The sequence below is a fragment of the Artemia sp. Qi Xiang Cuo genome, chromosome 20, assembly GCF_049724085.1.
Source record: "Artemia sp. Qi Xiang Cuo chromosome 20, ASM4972408v1, whole genome shotgun sequence".
Classification (NCBI taxonomy): domain Eukaryota; kingdom Metazoa; phylum Arthropoda; class Branchiopoda; order Anostraca; family Artemiidae; genus Artemia; species Artemia sp. Qi Xiang Cuo.
Genome location: NC_142813.1, coordinates 27,220,089 through 27,234,222, shown reverse-complemented (window position 1 = coordinate 27,234,222; position 14,134 = coordinate 27,220,089). Strand labels below are relative to the sequence as shown.

General features: G+C 33.6%; 1 protein-coding gene across 1 annotated transcript in view; it reads left to right on the top strand.

Annotated features, from left to right (window-relative positions):
• The first annotated feature begins 2,580 nt into the window (after nt 1-2,580).
• Nucleotides 2,581-14,134, top strand: part of LOC148940055 (solute carrier family 35 member F5) — a 107,296-nt gene continuing 95,742 nt past the window's right edge. The window contains exon 1 of the mRNA XM_089106062.1: nt 2,581-2,658. The gene's annotated coding sequence lies outside the window, so the exon portion shown is untranslated. The remainder of the gene's footprint in view (nt 2,659-14,134) is intronic.

The window sequence follows — 14,134 nt, the reverse complement described above, 5'->3', positions numbered from 1 at the left end:
CACACGCAATAGCTTAGACACACAAAAACTTACACGCACACACAAAAACTTACACCCACACGCAAAAACTTACATGCACACAAAAACTTACATTCACACAAAAACTAACACACACACAAAAACTTACACACACACGCACAAAAACTTACACACACACACAAAAACTTACACACACACACAAAAACTTACACACACACACACAAAAACATACACACACACCCCAAAACTTACACACACACACACACAAAAACAAACACACACACAAAAAAACAAACACACACACAAAAAAACACACACACACATACACACACAAAAAAAAAACTTACACATGCACACGAAAACTTAAATGCACGCAAAAACTTGTACACACACACACGAAAACTTACACACACACGTCAAAACTTAAACACACAAAAGCTTAGACACACAAAAACTTACATGCACACACACACAAAAACTTACACCCACACGCAAAAACTTACACACACACACACAAAAACTTACACACACATTCTCCCTAGGGATTCCATGCCCATATATGGTGCCCTGTCAGTATTCTATGCCCATATATGGTGTTCGTACGGGAGATATTATGGCCATTCTACTAATACATTTTGAACCACTTATCTGTTTTGCACAAAAATACGTTGAAGACATGCAAATGCACGGTTCAAAATATAATATAATATGTTCTGCACAAAACACGATGAAAATATTAAAATGGGTGGCTCAATATGTGTTGTAATATAATTGCGCGAAATACTATGAAAATTTGAGAATGTGTGCTTTATTTGCATATTTTCATTGTGTTTGTTGCAAAAAGATTATAACACTTTTTGAAACAAACATTTGCATATTTTTATCGTACTTTGTGCAAGACAGGTTACAACAATTTTAGAATCATAAATTTACAATTTTTTCCTATTTCGTGCAAACAGATAACAACATGTTATGAACCGTATATTTGATATTTTCGTCGTATCTCGTGTAAGAACACATTTGAACCACACATTTGCATATTTTCACCATAATTTGAGAAACAACCCGTTTTGAAAATCATATTTGCATTTTTTTTTTCATCGTATTTCGAGCAACAACACATTTCAAACCACACATCTGCATATTTTCATCATATATCGAGCAACGCGCATTTTTAACGAGAAATTTACACGTTTTCATGATATGTCGAGAAGAAACACATTTTGAACATCATATTTGCATATTTTCATCGCGTTTCAAGCAATAACACAACTTGAACAACTAATTTGCATATTTTCAGCGTATTTCGAGCAATAACACAACAAATTAAGAAACAAATCAGAGAACGTATCAGAGAGCCCTACTGTAAAGATTTTAAGCCCCTATCTGCAAAATTGTTGAATTTTGTATTATTTGCCAGAACAAAAATCCCGGATGCGTTTTATTTTTTTCCCCCAGGGGCGACCGTATCGAACTAAATGGTCCTAGAACATCGAGAGAGGGCTCATTTGAAAAGAAATTAAAATTTCTGGTGTCCCTTTTATTAGACTAAAAAGCTTTAACGGCTATTAGCCCCCCCCCCTGCCACGTCTCTTTTTCCCATAAATTGTTCGATCAAAAGTTTGTTTAGCATAATTGGAAGGTTCCAAAATTATATCTTTAGATTTAACACGACCCACTCAGACCCTGAGGATAGGTCTGGGGAGGAAAGTATGGTAAAGATAATAATGATAATGTACGACCCATGAAAACCAGTTTCATTGGCAAAAGACAAATAACGAGTGACAGAATGCATTGGAATTGTGTAGCTTGGGCTATGTATTTGCACATTACGGGGGTGGGGGTAAGATTAATTTAAGTTAACTTACCCCCACAATCCCCTAGTGTGAAAATATATATCCCAAATTATATTATTATATAAAGTAAGTATTATATTTTCATCATATTTTGGCATATTTGATTAGGATTAACATAACTTTACTTCTTGGGTGTGTTCCGTATGATTATCAAGTACCTGTTTTAATAACTAAAGAAGCAATAAGACCAATGCTAATCGAAATTTGTGAAGGGCGGGGCAAATTTTTTCCATGAAAATACAAAAAGTCGATTTTCAAAATTGCCCCGGTGTCCCAATATTTTTACTAGCTCAACTAGAATAAAAAGAAAATAGTTTTTATAATTTTGGGGGAAAGAACTTGGGTTTTGAATCGACAGGGAAAAAAAATAAAAAGAAAAAACAAATATTTCGATCAAATCCCCAATAGCCATTTTTTAGTGATTGGGAAACAAGAACTTTGTTTTATCCTCTACATAAAGATGTAAAAAGTCATTTTTCAAAATTTCAAGGGTAATTTTAGCTAGAGGAAAAACAAAACGTCAACCTGAAGGTATTTTTCCATATCTAGGGGTCTAATTTTACCTCCTTCCTGTAGATGTGCCTGTATGATACAAAACACTTATTAATTACAATTATAAAGGCTATTATAATTCTAGGGATTTCTAGTCAATAATCTAGTGATTTATGTGCTGATTTAGTGATTTTTTCCAAGAATCTGGTCATTTTTTTACTGGGCGACAACTCTGTCCAGTGGTAATAAGAAGAAAGAATAGAATAGGGCCTACTCCTTTTGTTAATTTTGATCGATTGATTTGAAAGAGCCTACAATTAAAGCACATTAGGTAAATGTTGAATTTTAGGATAGGTAGGCTACTAAATGAAATTCTAGATGTTTCTTTTGCTAGTCTATCTTGGAAAAAAGTTGCATTAGCCTAGGAGAATGAAATGTTCAGTCAGAAATGAATTCAGGGCATTGTTGTGTGTTGGAAAGGTTTTTTCAAGCCCCCATTTTTACTCCTCTATTTAAGACCTAGAAAATGTGGTCAATATCTACCAAATCATATTATTGAGTTAGGACTAAAGTGCATATACCATTCGATGCCTTTTTTTTATGATGATTAGCCTATGAATATAATAAGCATTTCTATCGGAAATGAATTTCAGGCCCCCCCCTATATAGGCTATACCTAACCCAACCTGATCTAACCCTGAATTGGCATATAAAGGGGGGTTGGGGGCTGAAATTCATTTCCAATAGAAATGCTTATTATATTCATAATCAGCATAAAAAAAGGCATCAAATGGTGTATTCACTTTAGTCCTTACTCAGTAATATGATTTGGTAGATATTGACCAAAAATGTTTCTACCCTGATTTATGAGGTTTTCAAGATTTATTAATATTTCTTATATTTATGAAAAAAAGGGTAAAATTCTACTTTAGCTACTTTTCATTTGGCTATCTTGGAAAGGGATTATGTTAGGAAAATGAAACTTTCAGGGGTGGGTCTACAGGCTAAAGTATGTCCTTTGGAGGTATTTTGAAGTACCTACCTCCACTCCTTCTCCCTCTAGAGGGTCTTGACCTTTCATGACCTTTAAAAATCTGTAAGTTATAGAAGGGAAACCTTGCAAAATAGATCTTCTGCTTGAATGAAGTAAAACAAAATTGTTTTCAGCTTCACAACTTTGCTCAATCCCGATTTATAAGGTTTTAAAGATATGCAAATACATTTCCTAAATTTTGGAAATAAAGCATTAATATGGCTTAAAATTCTGCTCAAATATGGTAATTGAAATTGCATTTTCAGAGCTAAGTCCAGAGAAAAAGAAACTAGCCTAATAATAGTGTTTGCCTATCTGGATAAGGCACACCTAGTTAAGCTTGATCAGTGAAAATTGGATTCTTCAGTGGCCCACTAAAGTTGCTTCCATAGTGATTAGTATTGATGAAAGGAGGTAAAATTGAACTTTCAGAATATATTATTAACCCCATGTGATATTGATTGTTTCCAGAAAAAATCCTTGTTGAAAGTTGGACACTTACTGAACTGGGATGTCATATCATAACCTTGAAACACCACCTTATCTTGCTGGATATGTGATTTAATGTAATTGATAATTAAGGTAAAAATAGGCCCATTTTTTAGCACTAAGATCTTACATCTTTCTGTCAAGATTATTGTTTCTTAACTCATCTTTGTTCTAAGATCTTACAGCTCACTGATGTTAGCAAAAAGTGTGAAGACTGCCACTGTTCTGCCATATAGAACAATGATGAGAGAACTTTGATGATCTACTCATCATTGTTCTCAGACTGCTTATTAGAGCAGAATGATAAAAGACGTTTGCACAAAAACAACCAAAGATGTAAGATATTTGTTCAAATATTTCACTTTTAAGCGTTTTCTGACAAAGGATGTAAGATCTTAGAACATTGACGAGTGAAAAAACGGCCCTAATGTTGTTTTGTCAAAATTTCAATGGGTGGCAAAATCTTTCATGTAGGCAAATTTCAGGACCCTCTAGACAGAGAAGCAGTGGAGGTAGGTACTTCAAAATATCTTCCTGGGACATGCTTTAGCCTGTAGACCCATCCCTGAAAGTTTTATTTTCCTAACTTAACCCCATTTCAAGATAGCCAAAAGTAGCTAAAGTAGAATTTTACCAAAAAAAGCCTTGATATGGCTTAAAATCCTGCCAAAATGATAGGAATTAAATTTTTGGAAAATAGACCCAGTGACACAAGAAATAAATAGTTAAGGTAAACATTTTTTGGCAAAATTTTGGTAGGTATAAACCTACAATTTATAAAATCTTCTAAACCCTAGCAACAAGGAAAGGGTAGAGATACTAGCTTGATAATATCATCTCAGGATTTATTTTACACCCTATGTATAGCCATATTCATTTCAGTCAGCTACTCCTCAAGACAGCAAGAAGTGCCTCAATTTGAACTTTACCTAAAATCTTAAAACCATTTCTGGATAAAAATCTAGAGAAAGTCTGTCTGTATTTGAAATTAGACATAAAACCCTCAGGAATGAAACCAGGGCCTTAATAATTTATGTGAAGCTATTTTGATTTGCATACATGTATTCCTTCCCTCTCTAAAGGGTGCTTACAAAAATGTGGAATTTTCCATTTTTTGCAAGAAGAAAGATCACGGATGCCTGTTTATTTATTTATTATTATTATTTTTTTTCCCAGGGGTGATTGTATCAACCCAGTGGTCCTAGAATATTGTGGGAGGGCTCATTGGAACGGAAATTAAGAGTTCTAGTGCCCTTTTTAAGTGACCAAAAAATGGAGGGCAACTAGGCCCCCTCCCATGCTCATTTTTTTCCCAAAGCCACCAGATCAAAACTTTGAGATAGCCATTTTGTTCAGCATGGTCGAAAATATTATAACTATGTCTTTTAGGATGACTTAATCCCTTGAAGCCCCCAGGGGGAGGGCTGAAAGTTATGAACTTTGCCCAATGTTAACATGTAGTATTGGTTATTGGGAAGTTTACAGACGTTTTCAGGGGGAATTTTTTCTGGTAGTGGGGGGTGGGGGTGGGTTGGGGGTTATATGGGAGGGTCTTTTCATGGGGGAAGGGACATTGCTATGAAGGGGGCGCTGGATTTCCCATCATTATTTTAAAAAAAAAATCAGAAATTAAATACAAAAAAAATAAGTTTTTCTACTGAAAGTAAGGAGCAACATCAAAACTTAAAACGAACAAAAAAATATTAGCTATATGATTGGGTTCACATTCTAGTCAATGCCTCGCTCTTTAAGCCAAAGATTTTTTTAGTACTTTCATAAGAGCTATTTATTCTAATTAACGGCCTTTGTGATTAAGGGGTCATTTTTAAAGAATTGGAACAAAATTTTGTTTACTTATTCAATCACGGTGAACCAAAATAAAAGCTGCATTAACTAAAAAACGATCAGAAATTAAATAAAAAGAACAAGTTTTTTAAGCTGAAAGTAAGGAGCAACATTAAAACTTGAAATGAATAGAAATTATTCCGTATATGGAAGGGGCTTTCCCCTCCTCAACGCCTCACTCTTCATGCTAAAGTTTTTTATTGTTTAAAAAAATAAAGTTGTGAGACAGAGTCAGACTTTAGCGTAAAGAGCGAGGCGTTGAGGAGGGGAAAGCCTCTTCCATATATGGAATAACAACTTTGTGATTAAGGTGTCATTTTTAAAGAATTGGAACAAAATTCTGTTTACTTATTCAATGACAGTGAACCAAAATAAAAGCTGCATTAACTAAAAAACGATCAGAAATTAAATAAAAAAAACAAGTTTTTTAAACTGAAAGTAAGGAGCAACATTAAAACTTAAAACGAACAGAAATTATTCCATATATGGAAGGGGCTTTCCCCTCCTCAATGCCTCGCTCTTTACGCTAAAGTTTTTTATTGTTTTAAAAAATAAAGTTGTGAGACAGAGTCAAACTTTAGCGTAAAGAGCAAGGCGTTGAGGAGGGGAAAGCCCCTTCCATGTATGGAATAACAACTTTGTGATTAAGGGGTCATTTTTAAAGAATTGGAACACAATTTTGTTTACTTATTCAATGACGGTGAACCAAAATAAAAGCTGCATTAACTAAAAAACGATCAGAAACTAAATAAAAAAAAACAAGTTTTTTAAACTGGAAGTAAGGAGTGACATTAAAACTTAAAACAAACAGAAATTATTCTGTATATGAAAGGGGCTGTCCCTCCTCAACGCCTCGCTCATTACGCTAAAGTTTTTTATTGTTTAAACAAATAAAGTTGTGAGACAGAGTCAAACTTTAGCGTAAAGAGCGAGGCGTTGAGGAGGGGACAGCCCCTTTCATATACGGAATAAGGAGCGACCCGGCTCAATGGTAACCGAAACTAAAAAACGGAATTTTGATACCAATAGATACATCAAAAGAATCAGATTTTAATTTGATTTCAAATATATAAGTTTCATCAAGTTTAATCTTACCTATCAAAAGTTACGCGCCTGAGAAAATTTGGCTGATTTTCAAAAAAAGGGGGAAAGACCCCATAAAAGCTATAGAACCTTAATGAAAATCACATCATCATATTCAGCATATCAAAAAACCCTACTGTATAGGTTTCAAGATCCTATCTACAAAAATGTGGAATTTTCCATTTTTTGCCAGAAGAAAGATCACGGATGCGTGTTTATTTTATTTATTTTTTTTTTATTTTATTTTCTTTTTCCAGGGGTGATCGTATCGACCCAGTGGTCTTAGAACATCATGGGAGGGCTCATTGGAACGGAAATTAAAAGTTCTAGTGCTCTTTTTACGTGACCAAAAAAAATGGAGGGCAACTAGGCCCCCTCCCACGCAAATTTTTTCCCCAAAGTCACCCAATCAAAATTTTGAGATAGCCATTTTGTTCAGCATGGTCGAAAATATTATAACTATGTCTTTTAGGATGACTTAGTTCCCTCAAAGCCCCCAGGGGGAGGCCAGAAAGAATTTTTTCTGGTAGTGGCGGGTGGGGGTGGGTTGGGGCTTATATGGGAGGATCTTTTCATGAAGGAAGTTTTCATGGGGAAGGGACATTGCTATGAAGGAGGGCGCCGGATTTCCCATCATTATTTAAAAAAAAAAAATCAAAATTTAAATTAAAAAACATGTTTTTAAACTGAAAGTAAAGAGCAACATCAAAACTTAAAACAAACAAAAAAATATTAGCTATATGATTGGGTTCACATTCTAGTCAATGCCTTGCTCTTTAAGCCAAAGATTTTTTTAGTACTTTCATAAGAGCTATTTATTCTAATTAACGGCCTTTGTGATTAAGGGGTCATTTTTAAAGAATTGGAACAAAATTTTGTTTACTTATTTAATGACGGTGAACCAAAATAAAAGCTGCATTAACTAAAAAACGATCAGAAATTAAATAAAAAAAACAAGTTTTTTAAACTGAAAGTAAGGAGTGACATTAAAACTTAAAACAAACAGAAATTATTTCGTATATGGAAGGGGCTTTCCCCTCCTCAACGCCTCGCTCTTTACGCTAAAGTTTTTTATTGTTTTAAAAAATAAAGTTGTGAGACAGAGTCAAACTTTAGCGTAAAGAGCGAGGCGTTGAGGAGGGGAAAGCCCCTTCCATATATGGAATAACAACTTTGTGATTAAGGGGTCATTTTTAAAGAATTGGAACAAAATTTTTTTTACTTATTGAATGGCGGTGAACCAAAATAAAAGCTGCATTAACTAAAAACGATCAGAAATTAAATAAAAAAAAACAAGTTTTTTTAGCTGAAAGTAAGGAGCAACATTAAAACTTAAAACGAACAGAAATTATTACGTATATGAAAGGGGCTGTCCCCTCCTCAACGCCTCGCTCTTTATGATAAAGTTTTTTATGGTTTAAAAAAATAAAGTTGTGAGACAGAGTCAAACTTTAGCGTAAAGAGCGAGGTGTTGAGGAGGGGACAGCCCCTTTTGTATACGGAATAATTTCTGTTTGTGTTAAGTTTTAATGTTGCTCCTTACTTTCAGTTTAAAAAACTTGTTTTTTGTATTTAATAACTTTAAAAGGCCAAAATCTTTTCCTATGTAGCTGAAGTAACTCATCATATGCAGCCTTCAGTAGCCTATCACTGGGTAACTGTACAACCCTTAGCCAAAATAATTATAATATTTAAAAAAAAACCTTGGTATCATATGACTTAATATGTGCTGAAATAATAGGAATTACATTTTCAAAAACAGACTGGGAATTGATGATTAAGGTAAAACATTTTATTTCAAAATTTAGGTTGGTATAGACCTATCATTTTTCTAAGCCCTAGAAATAAGAAAAGGGTAGAGATTGTAGCCTTATAACATCTTCCCAGGGTACACTTCAAATCCTGGATTCTTTCCTGAAAGTTGTATTCACCTAACTCAACCACTTTAAAAGATAGCAAGAAGTCTAGTGGCATAATTTTGTCAAAATCCTGGGGGGAGAGGGCAAAGTTGGACCCAAGTCAAGTGAAAATGTGCCATAGAAAATTTTTCCATGGCAAAGGTAAACTAAAGAAAACTGATCTGTTTTTGTTGATGCTTGAATTATCTAGGCCTATCTTAGTTTTGGCAAGATATTTAAAGATATTAAATTTCTTTTGGGGGGGGGGAGTAAACACGGGTCCAAGGGTAAGTTGTGCCCTTCCGTTATCTCTGGATATAGTACTAGACTACATGAAAGTTTTCTGATTTTGTTGGTCTTCATTATTTCATTTTTTTTTTTACTTATTCCTGATCAGTAATTGGTTCAAAACGCCAGTTTGAAATAAAAAAAATCATTTATCTTAATTGCTGGCAAGTGTGCAAGTGTTAAGGTAAGCTTTTGTATATAGCCCTGTGCTATATCCAGGTATTTGTGGGGAGGGCTGGGATGTAGCTAAAAATGGAAATAAATTTTGAAGTTCAAAAAATAAATTTTTTTTTAAGTAATAAGGTTTCATTACTGTAGTTTTTAGTTTAGAACAGGGGATAAACTGCACTGTCATCTTTTATTGGTCTGCATTCTTTTTTTATGTATGACAAACAATAAAAAAAGAACAGTATGACTAAATAGCCAAGAAGACAAGGGTAATGTCAGCCAGTGGACAGAAAAGAAACAAAAGTAGACATTTGGATCTCTACCAAGCTGTCTTTAGTGCTAGAAAAAAAAGAAGGAAAACTAACATTTTGAAGTAAAATCAAACAGAGCAGAGAAATACTGACACAAACAAACAAAAGACCAAGCCAGAGTGTATGAAAGACCGTTCACTAATTAGTTTGAGAAAGAATTATCTGCTTAGCAATTGATTTAGCTTGCGTTCTGACCATATTTTTTTAAATTAAAAGTACAGTCAGATGATCTTAAATTAAAATGAGGGAAAATGTTTTTTGAATCTTTTAATATTAAGTTGTTGTTATTGGGTTTATAGGAATATCTCCAGTGCTGCTATTTAAAACCAGGTCTGTATTATGTATTGTTTTAATTTTAATTTCCTCCCTAAAAGATTGTGGTAATCCATTTCCTCTGGATATTAAGTTGACTCATAAAAAAGAACAAAATTTCACACACAGTCCATATCTTGCCAGTGCCAACCAAACTCTTGGTTTAATAAAAAGAACATTCTGCAGCAGATCTCCAGCTGGGATCACCAAGCTCTTAAAGGGTCTGATCAGACCAAAATTGGAATTTGGGATGTGTGTTGCTACTCCAGTAAATAAGGGTGATATATCAATTCTAGAATCAGTGCAGCAAGGTGCAACTAATTGCATAAAGGGATTTCAACATCTTACATATCCTACCCAATTACATAAGCTCAAACCACCATCTCTTACATATAGACATATGCAAGGAGATGTAATAATGACATACAAGTTAGTATGTGACCAGAGTGTGATCCCCAACCTGTTCCAGATAATCATTTCGCCATGTACTCGAGGCCACCCTTTGAAGCTTTATCAAAAATGTGCTAACACTAGGCTGCAAAACAAATTCTTCTCTAATCGGGTAGTCAGCCAATGGAACTCCCTTGACCAGAATGCTATTATGTCGCCCAGTGTTGAAGCCTTCAAGTATGCAGTTGACAAAGACTGGTGCAAGAAACCTTGGCTCACAATATGGGATGCACCTAACAAGTTGAATTATCATCATTAGTAACTGGCATTCATAGGACTTGTCTTTATTGCTGGCAAGCGTGATTTAAGGTAAGGTAATGATCTACATTTACTAAAACGTTCAGGGTCAAAGCAGAATCAAAATCATCATTTTTTTTTCACATCTCTGAGATTTATCAATTGAAGTCCCTGTAGTTGTTCCTCCACCTGTTGACAGGTCCTGCCAATGTAAAACTTCCCAAAAGAACACTGTAAATAACACTACCCAAAATAGGGTCAGTTTTATCCTCTCCAGGATTGAAAAAAATTCAACCTTTAGTTAATTTTTAAAAGAAATAGGGAGATTATTTTTCTTAAAAAAATTTCCAAGTTTGTATCTGACTGTATTTTTAATTAAAGTTGGGTCAGTAGGCAAACTAAGTTAATTTCTAAGCAGCAAATTTTTGCCCAATCTAATTGGTGAATGGTCTTTCATTTATTCTGGTTTGGGTTTTTGTTCATTTGATTCAGTGTTTCTTCTGCTCTGTTTGAATTTACTTCAAAAGCTTACTTTTTCTTTCTTTTTTTAGAGCATTGAAGATTCTTTTGTCCTTTTTGCTTTTTTGTCCACTGGCTGATATTACCCTCGTTTTCTCGGCTATTTAATTATACTATTTATTTTTTTTCAGCTGTTTGTCATGTGTCATGCATAGCCAGATTGGTTATAGAATATATTATTTTTGTACTTATTTCTCATTTACAATTGGTTCTTGATGCCAACTTGAAAAAAATTAAACTTTCATATATAGCCTAGAACTAAGTTTTATTCCAGTGTTAGGGGGTGGGTGACTGGGACCCATTTTGCGTCAGCAGTAATTATTGTATTTATGATGAGTTTTAAAAATGGAATCAAATTGTATATTCCTTCTTTTTTGTATTCTGCTTTTGTGTCATACCAAGTCATAACCTTCATTTCATATTGGCAATTGCTGCTTATTTGTTATGCCAATTAAAAAAGAAAGAAAGAAAAAATTCGGATGATGAGGAATTTTCTAGTTTTAAAGTGGTTGAGCTGGGTACGAATATGGATTTAAAGTCCAAAATGTGCTCTGAAAAGGCTATTTGAAATGTCTACTTTTGCCCCTTGATGGGCACTGACCTTTGATGGCCTGAACAAGCTTTGTGTTATAAACATAAAACTATAAGAATTTGGTCTGCATTACAAGGAGGGGATCTGAGGAAAGACTTTTGAGCTTCATACCTTTGTAAAATCCTGATGTATAAATTTTAAAGAATCTGAAAATGGATCTTAAATTTGAAAAAAAAACTCTAAAATAGTCTCTGGCTTAAAATCCCGCTCAAGCGATTAGAAGTCTTCATAGACTATATAATATAAATGGCAATAGCACAGACTAGACATTAAAAGGTATACACAAAAAAATTAAGGATTTTTTTTGCCAGAGTTAAGGCATCTCTTCTGTACAATCTTCTGTGCATTTAGGATGTGAAAGGAGTACAAGCGGGAATTTGAAAACATCTTTTCAAAGCCTATTCTAAGGCTTGAATTTACTCTGAAGAGTTTCATTCATCCATTTCAACTAGTTTCCATTCCAGCAAAAAACCCAAACGATTGTAAATTTTACAAAAAAAAGACCTTGTATATGGCCTAAGGCTATGTCTAGGCATTAAGGGGACAACATCTCCTATGTTGTCCAGCTGTTGATTGCAGCAAATATTATATTTTGTGAATGTGCAGTATGGGCGTGTGTATGTAAAATTCTATTGCTCTTCAGAGATGTCAGCTTGTGAAAGGGTAGTAGAAAGGGGAAGGGGCAAACTGTTTTATTTCAAATCTAGGAAGGTAAATTGTTTTTTGTTTGCTTTTTTTTTCAAGTTTTTCAATGAAAATACCAAAAAGGATATTTTTTTATGAAAATTCCCTAAAAGATGGTATTTTTTCATAATCTATGGTGATAAGAGGGTAAAAATCTTGGGAAGAAGAATTCCTATGTATTAACTGCACACATTGTCAGCTTTTTTGGATCAATAATCCTAGAATAAATCCAAAATAAAACTATTCTATTCTATAATTTTCATGATTTTGTTGGTGTGTAATCTTTTTTGTGCTTGTTTCTCATTAATAGTTAATTCATAATACCAATTTGAAAGTATAACCAACACAACCAGCAAATTCTTTTTTATAACATAGGATTATATCTTGACATCCGTGGGGGGGGGGGTCCAGTTAAACTAGAACTAGCTCTTAAAATCCAATAGATAGAGATCTTATGAATGTGATGAAGTAACAATATTGTTATTATACTGTTTTTTTTTAATAAGAGGCAATAAAATAAACTCTTACCAAACTTACTTCTTGAAATTTCATTTATCTAGCTCATAATCTTTCAAAGATAGCCAAAAGTTGCTGTCTCATCTTTTGTGAACTTCACTCTTTCCTTGAAAGACAAAATAATCTAAGGGCATAATATAGACTTATGGTCTTACAAAATTAAATATTAATCACGTTTCTCTAATAAATTTGATCAATATATACTTTTAGTAGAAATTATTTACTGCAAACTGTTTTCCATTTTGCTCGTTTTTACTTATTTCCTAATGATCTATTATTAAATTTTTATTTTGGATTGAACTTGTTTGTCTGAGGCCAGCTTTGGCTTCCTTGATCAGATATAACAACCTTTGGTTTCCATGAAAATTTATGTTTTGGTCAAGAAATGTAAGTTACTGTTGACAATTTAAGAGGAAATTAGTTGTAAATAAGATAGTTTCAAGAAATATGGACTTATTTTCTACCTTACCTGTATAAAAATATTGGCTCTAATTTATAACCGATTACGGTACCATTCTTAAAAGAAGCCAAGAAATGACATACAATTGGAAAGGAACAATTTGTAATAACTACATTAAAAAAAAGTATTAAAGTGATGTCACCACTCCATGTAAATTCACTTAGGCTGATCAAACATGTTACTAATTTAAACAGTCCATCATTAAAGTGCTGACTTTTCTTAATGTCCTGCTGTAGTAAATCTTGAAAATAAATGCTTGTTGTGCATTTGTATCAAAAGTAAGTATCTTGGGTAATTGGGTTGTGGATGAAATATCCTCTTTATTCAGATTTTTAAAGTAGAAAGTACTTAGACATATGGCAAACAACCAAATATTGTAAAAATACAATCGAATTTTTGTTCTAGAAAAATACCCCTTTTTATACTTTAGCCCCTCAGAAAGTTTTCATACTTCACCCTCCCATTTTCTGGAAAACTTTCTTTAAGTGCCCTTCCTTTTATCCTTCATCTATGCAGTGAGACAACCTATTCTTTCACATATCTAGCCCACCCCTTCCACCTGATATGATTTTCGGATATACCAAGATACTGGGTTTTGAAATACCAACATGAGTAACGATTTTTTGGATAATTCTGAGTCTTTTGTAGGATTTGCCTGCTTTTATAATTTATTTTCATGTTGTCTACCCACCACCCTTCCAAGAAAAATCAGCCGTGTAAAATAATTTTTCTATGTGCCTAATCCCATGTCAGTTGCTTCTTTTGTCAGTTACTTGATTGGCTCCAAAAAAACAAATAAATTTAATCCTCTTTTTTGGTCAAGTGGTGATCAGGAGTTAGATCTTAAGTTAGAATTTCTATTGTTTTGCTTTCAGTAACAAGGTATACAGTGCACATTAGTTTACTGCGAAGATGTGCTCGT